At 35.3% G+C, this 19,214-nt stretch overlaps 1 protein-coding gene and 1 non-coding gene across 3 annotated transcripts in view; one reads left to right on the top strand and one right to left on the bottom strand.

Moving 5' to 3' along the window:
- Positions 1-19,214, bottom strand: part of Cltc (clathrin heavy chain) — a 66,485-nt gene that overhangs the window by 45,870 nt on the left and 1,401 nt on the right. The gene's annotated exons all lie outside the window — the stretch shown is intronic.
- Positions 11,430-11,534, top strand: LOC120884681 (small nucleolar RNA U13). Its single transcript, XR_005727101.1, has one exon. It is a non-coding gene; the product is annotated as a small nucleolar RNA U13 (small nucleolar RNA).

Genomic DNA, 19,214 nt, shown 5'->3' with positions numbered 1-19,214 from the left:
CATGTACTTTTGCCACAACAAGAGCATAAACTATGAAAGGACTGTGGCAAATAAAGAGACAAGAGCTAGACTGAAAAACTAAAAGTACCTCAGTAACAATCCTGAATTTGTTCTGTGGGCAGAGGGAGCTACTTAATGGTTTTAACAAGAAAAAATAAGGGAATTATATTTACTTTATATACTCAAAAGGCACTAAATATCTAAAAATAGCAGGTCTTTGAAAACCAACTAAGTGTGTAAGAACTTAAGCTCACTTATTACTGGAAGGTATCTCTACCAGAGAGGGTCATTAATATGCTAGGTGATTAAATGTGGTATGGACAAATTAAGTCCCACTGAAAGAGGGTACCTGAAGCCTTTATTTTTATTATCCATGGCCAGACTTCCTTCCTCCATTGGGTAATAAATTCACATGGCACAAAATACAAAAAGGAAAAAAGAAAAAGCATACATACAAAAAAATAAATAAATAAAATCTTTGCACCATCTTTGTCCCTCAGTAATAGTTTCCCTCCCTAGAGATCACCTCTAGACTGACTGAGCCAAGGTTAACTGTACTTTGTCTAATTCTTTTGACAAACTTTTCTGCTATTACTGCTGAAAAATAACCAGGCCAGGATCGATCTGAATAAGATACAGCTTAAGCCTGAGAGGCTATGATTTACTTTCACTTACCTCTTAGATCTCAATGACTATAGGCCTAAGCAGTTATAAAGTGTAGTTACTCAATCACTTAATACCAGGGGCAAGGAGTCAAACAACTGTCTAATCATTAATACAAAGATGGTAATAAAGGAGAATATTAACCAGTTTTACAAGCTTAAGTATATGCTACAATACAAGCTAACTATAAGCTGAAATGGAACATTTATAATGAACTGTTACAATAAAACATTATGAATTAATTTTCACTTACTCCTGACTTAAAATTTTATGTTTACTCTTAGCACCAGAACTAATGGAGAATGATAAATGTAAATGGTTCCCGAAACATATAAAGAGATAGCCAGTGGGCTTTAGGGAGGCCTATCATAAACCAAGCTGTCAGAATAATTTCAGGGTAGGTATTTACCTGAATTTTTAAGAGTAGAGGGTTCTTAGACTCTTGAAGGTTTAATGGAAATAGTTACCTTTCCAATAATCAGAAAAAACTTTCCAGTGGCTCAGAGTTCATAGAGCAATATCCCTAAAAGCAACAGTTATCTTTTCAACTACTCTGAGTATGTTTTAAAGTCTCTACCAAACTTACACCTGCTACAATTCTGAGTTTCAGCTTCAATACTTAAGTCCTATAATGTTCAAAAAGACAAGAGGAAAAGCTGTGTTAATCAAAAACCAAAATTAAATTCAAAGTACAAATGTAAACCACAGATACTATTAATTGTACTCAAAAATGATTCTTACAATGGGTTCCTCCTCACCCGCAACTTCAGAGGCAGACTCAAGGCAAATCTAAGAAACCACTACTAAAAAGCCAGTGAAGAGAAAAAGAAAGTTGAGCATCCTGTTTCCAATTCTCTGCTACATTCCCAGTTAAAACAAACAAACAAAAAAAACAAAAAAAACAAATACAGTAGAAAAACATGTGGTAACAGCACTGACCTTCAATCTCAGGTGTTCTCCTTGCAGAAAAAGCAAAGATTTGATTTTATAATAGAATAGGACTGCCTGTAATTCTGCAATCTATATATTCCTTTCTCATTAAACACATTCTACCAAGAGAATTATGGAAATGTAATTTTTTTGTCTTCTCCATTAAGAATGTAATAGTACTATTCAAAACACCCCTATGTGAAATAGACAAATATACTTTATTGTAAAAAAACTCAACACTAAACAAGAGCTAAGTGGCAAACTCTAAACAATACTAAATGTTTAAACATATTAAAAAGCATATGTAAGTGATGGCCATCTACACAACTAAACAGGAAACTGCTCCTTCCTAAAAAGCCTTCCACTGTTGTTAGGAAAGGAAATGAGAGGAACTTCAAATTCCTATCAGTTAAAAGGAAGTTACATTTTTCCACCTCTTCAAATAAGGTTGGTAAGATCTTTTTCCCTCATTGGTATTAATTTTGAGACAGAATGCACAGAGTATTCACCCATTCTCCCCATATTTTGCTGTGATATATTCAAAACAGAAACATGCCAAAACAAGAGTAATAGGACAAGCCATCATTATTAATCACAATTCTGGCTAAGGTATACCCTCAGAGTTGGATCATATAAAAAGGTTATACTAAATAACTATGTCTAGTAATATCTGTAGAGATTAAAACTTTTTAAAAAGTCCAACATAATACTTTTAAACAGGTTTGGTATTCCAAACAGCCTATACTAACCATGAAGATCTTTTAGTCTCTTATAAAAAGTTGTCACAGAACATGAATTATACCACAGAAACTAATTACAGAACGTGGAACAAACCACATTTTGAAATTTTGAGGGCAATTTGTATGTCATAAATCTGTAGCTATCTTCCAGAAATCATACAATATCCAAACTACAGTCACTTTTTTTATCCTCTCAATTGGCAAAAATGTTACTATTGTGGAAGCTGGAGAAACTCTATTTTGAGATATGCTTGGAAATTTCTACAATAAAGCTTTTTAAACTTCAAAGAACTTTTATTTTGCTGTCCTGAGAATATGGAGTCAACAAACCTGAATTCAAGAAAACAAATTGCTTTTTTAAAGTTACCACATGCATATGGTAAGATATTCAAACTATATGAGTTTAGTACTATGAAAAGCCATCCAACCCCATCTTTCCAGTAATATTTCTCTCTTCATCAAGCAATTAGAGACAAACATATCAGTGGTATCCTCTAATAAATAAAAAGTATATATTTCCATCCTCCCCTTTTCAAAAAACATTGTTACAATGTACAAAAGGATAATGTTTCTCAACTGCTTCTTTTTATGAAGAAGCACATAAACCTTATAACATAATTTGGCTTCCATACTAGATTTTGATCTGCAAGTAGCTTTACTTTAGGACTTGACAGCATAAACCTAGCTTCCAAAAGGTTAAGTAAACAGATTTATTGTTAATCAGCTAAGCCAAAACTCTGGAGTACCCTGGAGTTACATGTTACACATCATACAAAAATGTTACCTTTTCCCTCTCCTCTCCTTCCCTCCTCAATTTGGATTAACATGCAAGGAAAGAAAGGGGTTGCAATATACTACATTTCTTATTATTTTAAGAAATAGTATTTCAAATTGCCCATAAGACAGAACTTCCTCATTCAAGTAGACAATTATAGTACCAATTTATAACTTTGAATATAAAGTTCAAGTGACATCTAGAATTAATTGCTTTTGTAGATTCCTCATAAGAAACAAAATGTTTAGATATGGTCCCTGTTTTGTCAGTAAAATGACCATGGACAAATCAATGTGTCTATGCATCTGTTTCCTCATCCAAAATATCTGGGTGACAATACCTATTCTCAAAAGTTGTGAGGATTTGTGAAATGCTAAGAACAGTGCCTGACATACTTTTAGGGCTTCAACAGATATTGAACATTAGGACCTACACATATCAGTACTTTTAGGCTAGCTCAAGGTTAGCCTTTTTTTTTTTTTTTTTTTTTTTTTTTTGCATTTCCATTTCATTATCTGCTTAATTCAGCTGTCTACAAGGTTGGTTAAAATTCTGGGTGGGAACTGCTTTTAATTACTGATAATATAAGATTAGTGGTCTCTAGGAATTTAACTTACTCAACACACTGAAATGCTGTTTTGGAGAGTTGCAGAGAAAATTACATCTTAAGACTTCCAATTCTATTCTTAAATTGTGAGACCAGAATCTTCATATCTATGCACCATTTTCATGCTAAGTAACCCTATCTTAATTCTTATTTTTAGAAAGGCATCATAGATCAATATTGCTAAAACTTTCTTACAAACTTGGAAAATATGTCTCCAAAAACCTATGCTGGAAGAAGAAGCTAATGAAAACAAATAGGATAAGGTCAGTATCATCAAAATTTATCTTTTCGCTCAAGACCAAGAAACAGAAGGCAAAATAGAATACAGGCACAGTATCTCTCTTCTCAATGTACAAGAGCTGAAGACTTCTGTTCAATACCCCACTGTGGTACCTGTCTATAAGCTCAGCAACTCCAGAGGCTGAGGCAGAAGGATCATAAGTTCAAAGTCAGCCTGGGCAACTTAGTGAGATCCTGTCCCAAAATGAAAAATAAAAAAGCCTGAGGTGGTAGAGCGGGGAGACTCATACTATACCATTCCAAAAACCAAACTTTGCTAATGTTTCCCAATATTCCCATGCCTAACAATTCCAAGTTACCTCAGTCAACTAAACTGTAGGCTTCTGAAAATAACTTTCTTAAAGAATGAAATCCTCCACTCTACTGTTATGTATATCTAAAAAGAACAAATAAAAATTAAAAGGATGAAATTTTCTACCAACACTGATCATTAACATGCCTTTCTGAAATTATAGTCCAGAATCATCTTACACTGAAAGACATCATTCCTTTACAGAATCTATACCCTAAACTAATTTTAAGACAATTATAAATTACAACAGACAAAATCTATAAGTCTCCAATAACAGAAAGAAAAAAGTGGTGAGAAGGAAAAGTTGTTTACCATAAAGAAAGTCAACTTAAAAGTAGTGAAACACTGATGCAATTTTCTTTTAAAGAGAGGGGGGGAGGAGGGAGGAGGGAGGAGAGAGGAGGGAGGAGAGAGGAGAGAGGAGAGAGGAGAGAGGAGAGGGAGGGAGGGAGGGATGGAGGGAGAGAGAGAAGAGAGGAGAGAGAGAGAGAGAGAGAGAGAGAATTTTAATATTTATTTTTTAGTTTTCAGCGGACACAACATCTTTGTATGTGGTGCTGAGGATAGAACCCTGGTTGCAAGCATGCCAGACAAGAGCTATTGCTTGAGCTACATCCCCAGCCCCTGATGCAATTTTTAAGAAGTCATTATCTGGCAATCAGAATTGTCTCAAGAAATAATCATCAATGGAATAAAACTAATGGACGAAATTTTGAGTAACAGATACTTACACAGTCAAGGCATCTCCACTCACCCCCTGTCCCAAGATACTTGTTACAAAGGGAAAAGAAAATTTGTGGTGGAGAAATTTCTCAATGAAAGTGATCAAAGTTTTATAATCACTAGCAATGACTCAAATTGACAGCCTTCGCCTCTCAACACAATACATTAAAAAGAACACAATATCACTTTGTGGTATCCATCCTGACAAAATTATATAACAAGAATCTAATCACAATGTTCTAGTAGACAAGCCCAAATTGAGGGACCTTTCACTGAAGAAGTGATTAATATTTTCCAAAAAAAAAATTTGCTGTCACATTTACAGCAAACAGAAAAGGGAAAGTGTCCATTCTTGCTTGAGGAGGAATAAAGTCATGCCTCAATGCTGAATGAAAAGTTAAAGTGATACGGTACACATCAAGTACACACTTCAGTGTGGGAGCACAGAACTGCTATACACTGTAGGGATTTTTGTCCTGTCCATAATCTAGCACTCAAGACTATAGTATGGTGATACATACTAGCTTGCTTTCTTCATGTGTTCCTAAAGAATGGGAAAACTCTGATATGCCAGGAATAAGGAAACCCAGGGGTGCCGAGTCAGTATGTATTAGAATACCTTAGTGATCAAACTATGAAAATACTGTTAAAAGACCAAATGGGCCATAAATATAGTGTGGCTTTATATGGTTTTGTCTTATGCTAGCATTTTTTTGCCCAACTTCCTTTTTTTCCTCTTAGGACAGGGGGGCAGGGGGGTATTGTATATTAACCAGAGATGTTTTTACCACTGAGCTACATTCCCAGGCCTTTTCATTTTTTTGAGACAGGGTCTTGATAAAATTGCCCAGGCTGGCCTCAAACTTGGGATACACCTGCCTCAGTTTCCTAGAAGCTGGGATTATAGGTGTGTACCACCATGTCTAACTTTTTACCCTTCTTAATGTATACAATTGGATTAAATATCTTTCAATTATCAATTCTGACTAAAGACACCTTTCCATACACAAAAAGCTCTACCTCAATCAAAAACAACTGTATTCCTACCTATAAATACTACATAATTGAAGAAGTGATAGATTTGCTCTCAGCTTACTAATTTCCTCTAGCAGTTCTTACATCTGACTAAACAAAAATAAATTCATCAGAAACTGGATTCTCTGCAAGTTTACCATACAAGTTTGCCTCTAATGAATGACTAATATACTTGGAAAAGAGCTCATTTACCAGCTCTACTGACTGAAAATTAAAATACATTCAATTTGTGTTTGTGACAGCATTACTAAGAACTTATATTCCACATTTAGTGCTTGGCTTTATACTTTCCAGAGTCTTCCTTCTAGTTTCATCCAAATAATAAAAATATAAGGAAGTCTTTATAAGCTACTGAATTACTATTCTGCAAGTGTTCTAGGCATGGTTCTGTTTCAGTTATCTTTTCTGTGACTCTTGTATCAAAAGAACTCAATAGGTGTTACCAATACAGTGAATGGTCAACAATTTTATCTCCCAATACAGGAATTTAAAAGTATGTGCTTTAAGATTTGTTTTAAGTTCCTATCCCAAGTATTTAATTCAGCAAAATGTCTTTTTAAAAAATATTTATTATTTTTTAGTTGTAGTTATACACAATACCTTTATTTATTTATTTTTATATGGTGCTGAGGCTCGAACCCAGGGCCTCCCATGTGCTGGGCGAGCAGTCTACTGCTGAGCTACAACCCCATTCCCTCAGCAAAACGTCTTTTAAAAACTCCAAAACGGAGTGAGGAATGGTGGCACACATGTGTAATCCCAGTAGCAACTTGGGAGGCTGAGGCAGGATTGCCAGCTCAAGACCAACCTCAGCAACTTAGTGAAAATGAAAACCAAAATGGACTGAGGATGTAGCTTGGTGGTAAAATGCCCATGTTCAATCCCCAGCACCAAATAAGTAAATAAATAAATCTGCTACCTTTACTGGTATCAATCATAACGTACATATGTATGAGGGAGAGGGGCAGTGGTGGTGGTACAGGCCTGTAATCTCAGCAACTCAGGAGGCTGTCAGGGAGATCAGAAGTTTGAAGTCAGCAAGTGCAATTCAGTGAGACCTTGTCTCAAAATAAAAAATAAAAAGGGTTGGGGACATTAGCTAAGTGGTAGAGTACCTCCTGGGTTCAATCCCTAGAACTTTAAAAGAATGAAAGAAAAAAAAGCTGGAGTTACTTTATTAAGCCCTTCCTGGAAACTTAGCAGAGTGTCAAATAAAAACTGCAGTTACTGTATTCTACAGGAAACGAAGAAAAATGCTGAGAATGCAGCATTCCTTCAGTTCTTCCATCAACAGGATACCAGCCATTGTTTTTTGTGGGCACCACAGATTTCACATAAAAAATAAACATGTCTTTAATCTTTGCTGACCTCACACTTAAACATACAGATTTGTTTCTTCTCCTTGTTAGCCCTTGAAGGAATCACTGTCTCTAAAGAGAATTTCTGACTGTCACTCTCTCCAAACTGTAAGCAATCCCTTCAGAAAGAAATCACAGCCAGAGGAGACTCAAACACCTAAAAAATTTTTCCTACTCATAACCTACTATTGACTGGAAATTTTTAAAACTTTAAAAAAAAAAAAGATGTACAATTTAAACACAAGAACTAGACAAAATGTTAGATCAATTTTGAACATGATCTAGGGAAATACACGGAAGTTTTTATGCCCCAAATCTCTAGAGATGGGTGTGACTTTCCAAGATTATGCCTTTTTTCGTATAAACATCATTCAGGGGACACAAAACCACCAAATGCTACTACCAGAGTTGCAATCAACTATATATTGGTGGTAGGGAGCAGAATGTAGCAAAAAAGGAAAAAAAAAAAGAAAAAAGAAAAAGAAAAAAGGCTTACTGCAGTGGTTCCAGATTATAATACTTAGTGCTAATTTAACATAAAGACCTTCAAAGGATGATCTGAATCTCCTGGGGCAGACACCAAGGGCTTGGTTTCCTGGTAGGAGTAACTAAAATATCTGTCCAGTTTCCTTATAGTTATAGCTTAAAGGTCCTAAAGAAACTTCATTCTATGACACAACTTCCCAAGATGTACTTTTTTTGTGTGTGTGTGTGTGTGTGTGTGTGTGAGAGAGAGAGAGAGAGAGAGAGAGAGAGAGAATATGAATATCTTTTTTGTAGATGGACTCAACACAATGCCTTTATTTTTATGTGGTGCTGAGAATCGAACCTGGGTCCCGCCCATGCTAGACGAGAGCTCTATGGCTGAGCTACAAATCCCAGCACAAGATGTACTTCTTTAAAATTTATTATTTTTTTTTAGTTGTTGATGGACCTTTATTTTATTTATTTGTATGTGGTGCCGAGAATCAAACCTAATGCCTCACACATGTTAGGCAAGCACTCTACCACTGAGCCACAACCCCAGTTCCCAACTGTACTTTAAGTGACAGCCTAGTGTTACATTAAGTTCATCTCTATCACTGGTGCACACAATCATGCATTTTCTACCTATACTGACAGACTTCCTAGGAAATTAGATAGTGTACTACTATCGCACTCATTTTTCTAGTTGGGTTACTCATTTAAAGCATTATCATCCTTCCAGCTGCTACTAGTTACAAGATCAGAACCATCTTATTTTACAATTGACTTACTGAAATATGTTCTTTCGAACTTAAATGCCACAAATTTCAAGTTCAAATAAATGAAAAAGTTAACACTGAGCATGAAGAGGTACTGGCTATCTCAAAACCACTTAATATTAACAATTCAGGGAGTCTGAATAAACATTAAAATTATTAGATTATGATTTGTCTTCAATTAACACTGTTAAGCATCTATTATTTGGCAACTTAAAATTGCAACTTTGTCATTACTACTGATAAAAAAAATCTATAGGGAAAAAAATAGGTTTTAGGTTCAAAGGATCCTAGAGTGTTCAAACTGTGGCTCATGTCCTCTAAAAAAATGAGAAAAAACATCTCATTTCAAAATCATGTAGACACTTGCTTCACTCTAAAATTTCATGTTGTAAAAAGACGACCACCTTGATTTTTTCAGTCAGGGAAAGGGTATGCCCTGGATGTCTGATAGGGAGCAAAATATATCCAAAATTCGTGGTACTAAAATTTAATTTAACAATTTAATTCATGGCACTAAAATTTTCCTTCCTTCCTATCAATACAGTTTTCTTCCACTGTCTGAAAATTGCTTCCATTCCAATTATTTTGGTTTCTTTAATTCTTAAATTTGTAACATATTCTATCACATCCTCTCTTTCATTTAACTCTGGGATTTACCACTGGATTCAAAATCTAAAAAACGAAGTCTTCAAATCATCTAAATCATCTTTCCATGTTGCTCAATGAAGAAACAATTCCGCTCTTAATTGCCATCAGGATTTTTTTTTTGTACTTTCTATTATTGCAATCCATTAACTCTCCAGTTATTTCTGTTTCTCTCATATTGCATTAATACTAAAGGCCACAGAGATATATTATATATGCTTAAAGTGTTATAATATGGATAGTATTAACAGCCACAGATATTTCTATCATATCATATACCCAGCAATTAATTCCTCTCCCTCACACAGATCCAAAATACCCAACAAAAAGGATTCAACCAAGAACTTACACAGAAAGGCCTGGGATGTAGTTAAGTGATAAAGCACTTGCCTAGCATAAACCAGGCCCTGAATTCAGTCTCAACACCAAAAGCAAAAATATTGCACAGAAATAATCACAGTAGCACTATTCACAAAAGCTAAAAAGCAGAAACAACTCAAATATCCATCAACTGATGAAAGGAAAGAGAAAAGAAAATGTGATCTATCCATTCAATGGAGTATTATTAAGCTAAAGGAACAACGTATCAAGATGTGCTGTACACTGGATCAACCTCAATTATGCTTAGTGAAGGAAATTAGAAACAAAAAGTCAAACTTTGTATAATTCCATTTATGTAAAATATTCAGAATTTGTACATCAGTTAAGGATACAAAAGGATGAAAAGACTGCCAAAGGTTAAGGTGTTTCCTTTCCAGACTATGAAAATGCTCTGGAACTAGGTAAAGGTGATAGAGGTACATTGTAAATGTACTAAATAATACTAAATTGTTGTTCACTTTAAAGTGGGAGTGAATTTTGCTGAATATAGTGGCACAGGCCTATAATCCCAGCAATTTGGAGGCAGAAGCCGGAGGATCAAGACCTTGTCTCAAAATAAATATTACAAAGGGCTGGGGATGTGACTCATTGATAAAGTACCCTTGGGTTCAAGCCCAATATCAATAAATAAATAAGGTTAACTTTTTTATGAATTTTATCTCAATTAAAAAGACTTTTGGGGTTGTAAGTCAGAGATAGAGTTATTGCTTAGCATGGGGGAGACCCTGGGTTTGACCGCCAGCATTAAAAAAGAGGGGAAAAGGGGGGCTTTTGGATCCTTTAAACTACAAATGGTTAGGGTAATCACTAAGTCTATTTCATAAGCTAATTTACAATTCAAGTAATGAGCTGATTTGGTTTATATAAACAATTAAAATTACAAAAGTAATAACCACTTTCTTGTTTCAGAAACCATTTTATTCAAACTCCTTACTGTGGGATTTGATGAATCCCCCCAAAATTCATATGCTAATAGTATTTGGAGGTCTTCAAAAAGCAACAATAATTAAATGAGTTCATGAGGGTAGGGTCCCCATGATGGCATTAGTGGCTTTATAAGAGAGAGACACCACAATTAGCTCAATTGTTCTATTTTGCCATGTGATGCCCTACACCATGATATGATGCAACTAGAAGATCCTTACCAGATACAGAGTAAATGACTACATGGTCTTGTAACTTCCCAGCCTCCACAAACAGAAGCCAAATAACTTCTAGTCTTTATTACCCAGTCTCAAATATTTAGTTACAGCAAGAGAAAATGAATAAAGACTTTCTAAATATGCATTTTTTATATTAGTGTCTTCATTAGTACTAGAATGTCACCTCCATTCTAAAGTGCTTTTTAAAAAACTCATTTTGGTGTAATCATGGGAATTTTATAATAAGCATCAAATTTGCAATTAGGAGAGTGTTTTTCCCACTCATCTTTTGATATAAACTATGATTTCCAGAAATATACCCTAAAAGATGCTTTTCAAGAAATATGTAAGATGTTTGTGACATCCAACAGTTGCAAATGTGAGACCATACGCGGAGGAAGAAATTATTAGATCTGTTTAGTTCATAAGAATGGATGATTATTGGCTGGGGTTGTGGCTCAGTGGTAGAGTGCTCGCCTCGCACATGTTAGACCCTGGGTTTGATCCTCAGCACATTAAAAAAAATAATAACCAAAATAAAAAGATTACAGGCCTGTAATCCCAGAAATTTGGAGGCAGAAGTATAACTAAAAAATATTAAAAAAAAAAAAAAGAATGGACGATTGGGTGTTCATGCTGTGTGTGAGATGTGCCTCCCTCTAAACCTTGTTACAATGTCAGTACATTACACAGGTGATGTGAAAAAATAAAGACAGTTCAATATGGCTAAATCTAGAATAATACAGAGTGCAGGAAGACATATGCAAAGTCAGCTGTTTGCTAAGCTAAGCATACATGAACTGTCTTTGGCTTTACTCTACTTCCGTGGTTGCCTCAGATCAGAAATAAATGAAAGCAACTCTTAACCAGCTCCTATTTTTTCATTGGTTATGATTCCCAGTTTCAAGAGACAAGTGTCACCAAAAACTGCAATTACTTGGGACCCCCAGTGTACTCCAGGAATGTTCTAGATGTAGAAAATGAGAAAGAGGAAAGAATCTGGTGTAACTCCAAGAATATGACTTCAATAACTGGATAGACTTTAATTTTGGTTTTTCCTTTAGCATGGAATCTATGTTCATGGAGCGGATAAAAGAAGACTCCCCAAGGGCTGGGGTTGTGGCTCAGTGGTAGAGTGCTCACCTAGCATGCTTCAGGCACTGTGTTCAATCCTCAGCACCACATAAATGCAGAATAAAGATATTGTGTCCAATTAAAACTAAAAGATAAATTTTTTTTAAATTTTTTTTAAGAGAGAGTGAGAGAGGAGAGAGAGAGAGATAGAGAGAGAGAGAATTTTTAATATTTATATTTTAGTTCTCGGCGGACACAACATCTTTGTTGGTATGTGGTGCTGAGGATCGAACCCAGGCCACACGCATGCCAGGCGATCGCGCTACCGCTTGAGCCACATCCCCAGCCCTAAAAGATAAATATTTTAAAAAAAAAGAAGACTCCCTTAAGACAGAGGGGATGAACCAATACTTAAGTTTCTGTATGAACTAAGTATTATGCTATAAATACAAACCTATACTAATAACACAACTACCAAGAAGTACTATTTTAATAAATGAAAAAGTTGAAACAAGCTAAAAACTTGACATAATAAAGTCCAGTTTAAACATCTGACACATTTTCCAGAATTGCACACTGCACAGATTTTTTAAATGTGATGAAATATGGTTTTAATGAACTTGCTTCCTCTTCTTTCAGAAACCATCTTTAAAATCTCCTTTATTCAGACTTTAAAGACTAGTCTTTATTTACCTAGTTATTCAGAAGAGGAAGTACTAATATTATTGGAAGTCTGCCTCCAAGCACAACCATCCAACTTTGCAACCATTTCCCCCTCTAGCACCATGGTACTCAAACTGGGCAAGCATATTCTACTTTCACTGTCTTCCACAGAGTTCTATTCCAAGTTTTACTTTAGTATAAACATAAAAACATAAATTGTAAAAGAGAAAGCAAATTTCCTGCTTCCCCAAGTGGCTTCAAATGAAACACGTTGATTCTTCTCATTAAAGTCTGTAAAAAAGTTCTAGAAGTTCAGCCTTATGAGAGTAATATAGATAATCCTGGTTACAAATTAACCTGATCTTAATTATTCTGCACAATTTTTCCCTGGGAACTTGGATAAAACCCTTTAAAGATACTGTCTATATAATTGTTCAAGGCATACAACAAAGTCAATTGTTGATTCATTGTCCCCTAGTTTTCTCATAATATAAAAAATACTGCCCTAAAAACAAACTACTAATAGCATATGTATATCAAGGAATATTATGGAATAGATACAAACAATTATGGTATATTTTGCACTTCAAACTACACAGATCATATCAAAAAAAGCATCTATGCCAAATTAAAAGAACAATTAAAGCCTAACACCCACTAACTTTTAAGGTACTTGTTATGAACTTTAGATTCCCCATTATAAAATAAGGTGAACCATACCTACCCAAAAGGGGTTCTCTTGCTAATTAAATGGGAAATGAACATAAAATGCTTATGTTTTATTTTTAGTAGCACGGTAGGTACTCAAAAAGATATAATGGTAAATGTACTCTGATTTTAAAGATTTCAAGATAATTAAGATTTGGTGGTCATTCCCTTGAAAGTAGGATAAAATATCTTAAATCATGTCTACCACAACATAAGAGAGTCATAAAATCCACATCTGACAGATGGGTTTTGAATAACGCATTCAGATTCAAGTTTCCCGCCATCCTAAAGCTACCATGGGTTGGGGGATAGTGGATGACATCTAGACCTATGCACTCTGCACTGGCTCATGAGACAAGTTGATCTTATGTAGTTTTAGCCCAGTATATATATGAATTTAGAAAAACAGTCTCATTCTAGCATACAGGGCTAAAACAAAGTTATGAATGTATTTCCCATCTAAGTGAGAATATTCACTTAAAACTCTACCACCTTAAAAGAACATTTACATAACTATACTAATTAAAAATGTACCAAAGGGCCAGGTACAGTGGCACATGCCTGTAATCCCAGCAACTCAGAAAGGTAAGGCAGGAGGATCACAAGTTCAAGGCTAGCCTCTGCAAATTAGCAAGATCCAGTCTCAAAATATAGTAAAATAAAATAGGGGCTAGTAATGTTGCTCAGTAGTAAACTGCCTCTGGGTTTAATTCCCAGCACCCAAACAAAACAAAGTACCAAAGGCACACAATGAGAGCTCATGGAATATAATACAAGACTAAAATTTTGTTTGGGGGAGTATAATTTCAGAGTGCCATCAATTTCTTTAAACATTAATATTTGTATTAAATCTTGTATGATATCAAATGTTCAAATACATAAAGATAGACAGACATCAATGCAAGCATGAAGTAAGGTGTAGACAGACTCTGATTTACCACTTTAACCCTAGAGTCTAATCCAGGTCTACAAACAAAATACTGTCAATTGATTGAGATGCTTAAATGAAATGTATTGGGCAAAAGTTATACAGCTAAAAATTAATGTTCCTAAAGTACTACACCAAGTACTTTCACATTTATGATCTCATATCCTCATGTTAACTTTGTGAGGTAACATGCCTATTTTACAGAGAAAAAGAAACAAAAAGTCCTAATCTGTGTTGTCTCATATGTAGTCACAGATACTGAACACCTGAAATACAGCTACTATGACTGATTTTTAAGTTAATTAAAATCAAATAATTAACAGAAATTGATTAATTTGTTGGAAAACTTAAATGGAATAATCTAGGCATATAAATCTGCTTTTTCAACTGTAAATTTAATGAGCTCTTAACACAAACTATTTCAAATAAAAACAGGGTTTGAATTGAGATGTTTTCTAAGTGTAATAAAATCAGATTTTGGAATTTAGTATAAAGAAATGTAAAACAGGGCTGGGATTGTGGCTCAGCGGTAGAGTGCTCACCTCGCATATGCAGGACCCTGGATTCGATCCTCAGCACCACATAAAAAAAATAAATAAGTGAAGTAAAGATGATGTGTCCAACTACAACTAAAAAAATAAATATTAAAAAAAAATGTAAAACAGCCCTGGTACAGTGGTGCAAGCCTGCAATCCCACCTGGGGTGGTGTGTGTGTGTGTGTGTGTGTAAAGATCACAAGTTCCAAGCCAGCCTCAGCAATTTAGCAAGGTCCTAAGCAACTTGGTGAAACCCTCTCAAAATACAAAATCAAAAGGACTCAGGATGTGGCTCATACCTGGGATCAATTCCTGATACCAAAAGAAAAAAAAAAGTAAAACAGCCCATTAGTAAATTTTATACTGATTACATATTGAAAAGATATTTTGGTATAATGAATTAAATATTAATCTCACCTGCATTTTACTTTTTAATGTGACCACTAGAATATTTAAAATGACAAATGAGGCTCTCATTATTTTTCTATTAGCACTGGTCTCAACAACCCCCTGGCCTGTCTTGTCCACTGTATCACATCATTTACCACATTTTAAAAAGCAGAAAGAATCCTGTCTCTAGACCAAAGCCCTAAAGAAAAACAGCATACTAGGATACAGTCTCTTAAAAACAATCATTTCATTTCTTTGAAGTATTTTGTATTAGAAGTCCCATGTACAAATCCCATTCTGATATCATGGTCCCTGGACATTACTTGGAGTCTCATTTTCTTCAATTGTTAAGAAAGGTGTCTGGACCCAGTGTGGTGGCGCAAACCTGTAAACCCAGTGGCTTGTGAGGCTGAGGCAGGAAGATCGAAAGTTCAAGCCAGCCTCAGCAACTTAGGGAGGCACTTTAACAACTCCATGAGACCCTGCCTCTAGATAAAATATTTTAAAAGGGGTGGGAATGCAGCTTGGTGGTTAAATGTCCCTGAGTTCAATCACAGTTAAAAAAAAAAAAAAAAAAAAAGTTCAACTCTATTGTAATAAAAGAAAAAAGAAAGGTGTCTGGGGGGAACTGATTGAAGATCTGAAAGTACCCAGACATCCAGCAGGCTACTGCTCTGGGCTGGGGATGTAACTCAGTGGTACAGTACTTGCCTAGCATGTGTGGGGCCTTAGGTTCAATCCTCAGCATCATATAAAAATAAATAAAAGTATTGTGAAGGGAAAAAAAAAAAGGACAATGAAGAAGTCTACGACTCTCCCATTCACTAGAAATCATTTATTATTACCACTTCCCAAAAGAGACAGAATTTGACTAATACTTGGATGATGAATGTTTTGATTTTAGCTAAAAAAGTGTTCTACATATATAAACATGGGTAGCCAGTTCTACAAAACACATCATTATGGCCTACATCAATTGTGCAATTCAATGTTGGCTGTCAATACACACACGACTATTAAAATTTAAATGAAGAAATAAAAGCAAAAATTGAGTTTCTCAGTAACACTAGACACATTTCAAGTGCACAATATCCCTTCGTAACTAATAGACATTTCCATCACTTAAAGAAAGTTCTACTGGACAATAATGATCAGAAGTTTCAAAGAACCTCATCACTAACACAGATAAAAATACATCTGTCACATCTAATTCAAATAGGTATTGTATACTGTTGAACATAAGAATTTATAAATAATTTTACAAAGAAGCTGAGGACTAAATATAAATGGAAGCTCTGAAAACCAAGGTATAAATTCCAACAATGGTCAGAAATAATTATTCCCAAGAGCAAAGTAACAAGCTTCCTAAAATCAAATTCACTACACACTAAAGTGGAAAAAGACTGTGGTCCTATAGCACACACAGTTCCTGAATTATATCCTAATCAGAGTGAAAGTACTTTCACTAAAGTCAGCCATATCCTGTTAAGCTGAGTGAACTGACCATTAAAAAATTATGAAAAATGTATCTTAAGTTTGGAAGCTATTCTCAGGGTGGACTGCAGCATAATTCCAGATGGTATGCCTCTTCCAGACAGTCCAGCTAAGCATGTAACACGCCCCAGTAATACTTAACATTGCCTTCCCTTTGCAAGCTAAATTAATCTTAGCAAGAATCGTTACCATTTAACCCAACAACACATTTCATGCCTGCATTTATGCATCAAAAGGAAAAGTAGAGGGGCTGGGGTTGTAGCTCAGTGGCAGAGCACTTGCCTAGCATGTGTGAGGCACTGGGTTTGATCCTTAGCACCACATAAAAATAAAAAAGGCATTCTGTCCATCTACAACTACAAAACACTTTTTTTAAAAAAGAGGAAGAGTGAGATTTGTAACTGAAAACTCAAGAGAGCCTAGGAACTACAGAGTTTGTCAACCGGCAATAAAGACACTGACTACACCAAGAATTGAGAATTGCAGACAATATTTTATATGTAGCCAAGATTTGTCCAGAATCTGCAACTCCAGCAATATCTTGCCCAAATATGCAATTATTTGTTGACTGCTATCAGCCTAAAATCCATTAATGAAAAAAAATTCCTTCATAACTTAAATAACATTCATAAAATGTAGTTTCAGGCCTTGGTGATAGATTCTTCAGCTGAATAATGTAGGTAGAGGGCATAAAAATAAATTAATTTACAGATTGCTTTTTGAAGTTCCACAAGCTAAATCTACACTCAAGTTCCTCATTTCTTATTTCCAGGTAGTTGTTGTTGTTTTGGTACCAGGGATTGAACTCATTGGCGCTTGGCCACTGAGCCACATCCCCATTCCTATTTTGTATTTTATTGAAAACAGGATCTCCCCAAGTTGCTTAGTGCCTCGCTTTTGCTGAGGCTGACTTGGAACTTGTGATCCTCCTGCCTCAGCCTCCAAAGCTGCTGAGATTGTACAGGCATGTGCCACCACGCCAGGCTTTATTTCCAGTTTTTATCCTAAGTGTTTCAGAACATTTCCTGCTACTTAGCAAACTGACTCAGAGGTCAAAGACCTAAAATGCCAATTAACATAATCCTTATTAATTTCTAAAAAGGGAGGAGATGAAAATGTGAAGTCAGAAGATGCATTATTCTAGAAGAAGCTGATGATTTGGGGGTGTCTGTGGAATTAATCACTATCTACTGGAACACTAGTCATACTAGCTAAGCTTAATAATGACCTAGCATTCCAAAAAATGGAAGTCACAATTCAAATGTATGTTCAAAGCTGCTTTATACTTAAGAATCTTCAGATTATTTGATAGCAAATAGCTTTGCTCAAAGACCTGCAGAAACCTCAATTAAAAAATCAGGCCTATGTTAAATCTGTCTTTATTTAGTGACAAGGGTGGATACCAATCTTTGGGACTATTTAACCATTCTCTTGTCTCCTCTTTAATAGAAACGGAAAAACTATGCCAAGTGTAGTAGCTACTAGGGAGGCCAAAGCAAGCTAGAGGCCAGCCTGGGCAACTTAACCAGACTGCTCAAAATGAATAATAAAAAGGGAGGGGGTTGTAGCTCAGTGACAGAGTACCCCTGGGTTCCAGCCCCAGCATTGAAGGGGAAAAAAAAAAGGAAAAAGCAGCTGAACTTTTTTTTTTAATGGTTTACATATATTAGTCTGCAGAAATATACTTCAGATGCACTTCAATCTGAGGACAAACCTGTGTTTTTCCTTCATATCCAGGAAATGTTACCTTCATAATCCCTAATCCCCCATTCATTTATCACCCCATTTTAACAGAGGTAACCACAATTAAACCTGAATTTAGCACAAAAAATAACTTCTCCATATTCACTCACTCCTTTAACATTTTTTAAATTCTTGCAAAACAATTTTTTTGTTTTGCTTTGTTTTTTGAGATGGGTATCTCCCTATATTGCCTATGCTGATCTGGAACTCCTGGGCTCAAGTAATCCTCAGTTTCAGCTTCCTCCAAATGCTAGGACTAAACCCACTAGCTATCCAACCCCAGCTTTGTTTTCCTTGCCAAGGTCAGATGAGTTATTTGAAAACTAGAGATAACTGAAAAAAGTTGCATTTAATTCATTATATAGGTGAAGATATATTTTTTACATTTCAAGTCTTAAAAGAAAATAACTTCTTGCTAGTGCAAGCAAATGTGGCAATGTCTGTAAAGAACTAAGTTTATTTACTCACAGACTGAATATTAAACCTTTTAATTAGCAAGAATCCTTTATGGATGTTATACCAATGGGGAAAAGTAAATAAAAATGGCTCCAATGATAAGAGTGCCTAATAAGTTAATATTCGTGTCATGTCAAACATGAAATTAGTCCTTCAAATGACTGAACCCAACACCAGGCCGACTTAAGGGGATATTTGGGGTGGGGGGTGGGAGTAAATTTATGTGAATAAATTACGCCAGCCAAAGTACAAATCAGGATTAAACCAGAAAAATCACACGTTCAGCAGAGGCTTAATTCAGTGAAGCTCTGGAATGGTCACCTGTCTAAGTCGTTCTTTGGCATGTTGTCTCCAGGATAAAACGCCTTGTGGAAGAACTCTAGAAC

Source organism: Ictidomys tridecemlineatus, chromosome 3, assembly GCF_052094955.1.
Source record: "Ictidomys tridecemlineatus isolate mIctTri1 chromosome 3, mIctTri1.hap1, whole genome shotgun sequence".
In the NCBI taxonomy this organism is placed as follows: domain Eukaryota; kingdom Metazoa; phylum Chordata; class Mammalia; order Rodentia; family Sciuridae; genus Ictidomys; species Ictidomys tridecemlineatus.
The sequence above is the reverse complement of the archived record's forward strand: the minus strand, read 5'-3'. Positions and strand labels throughout refer to the sequence as shown.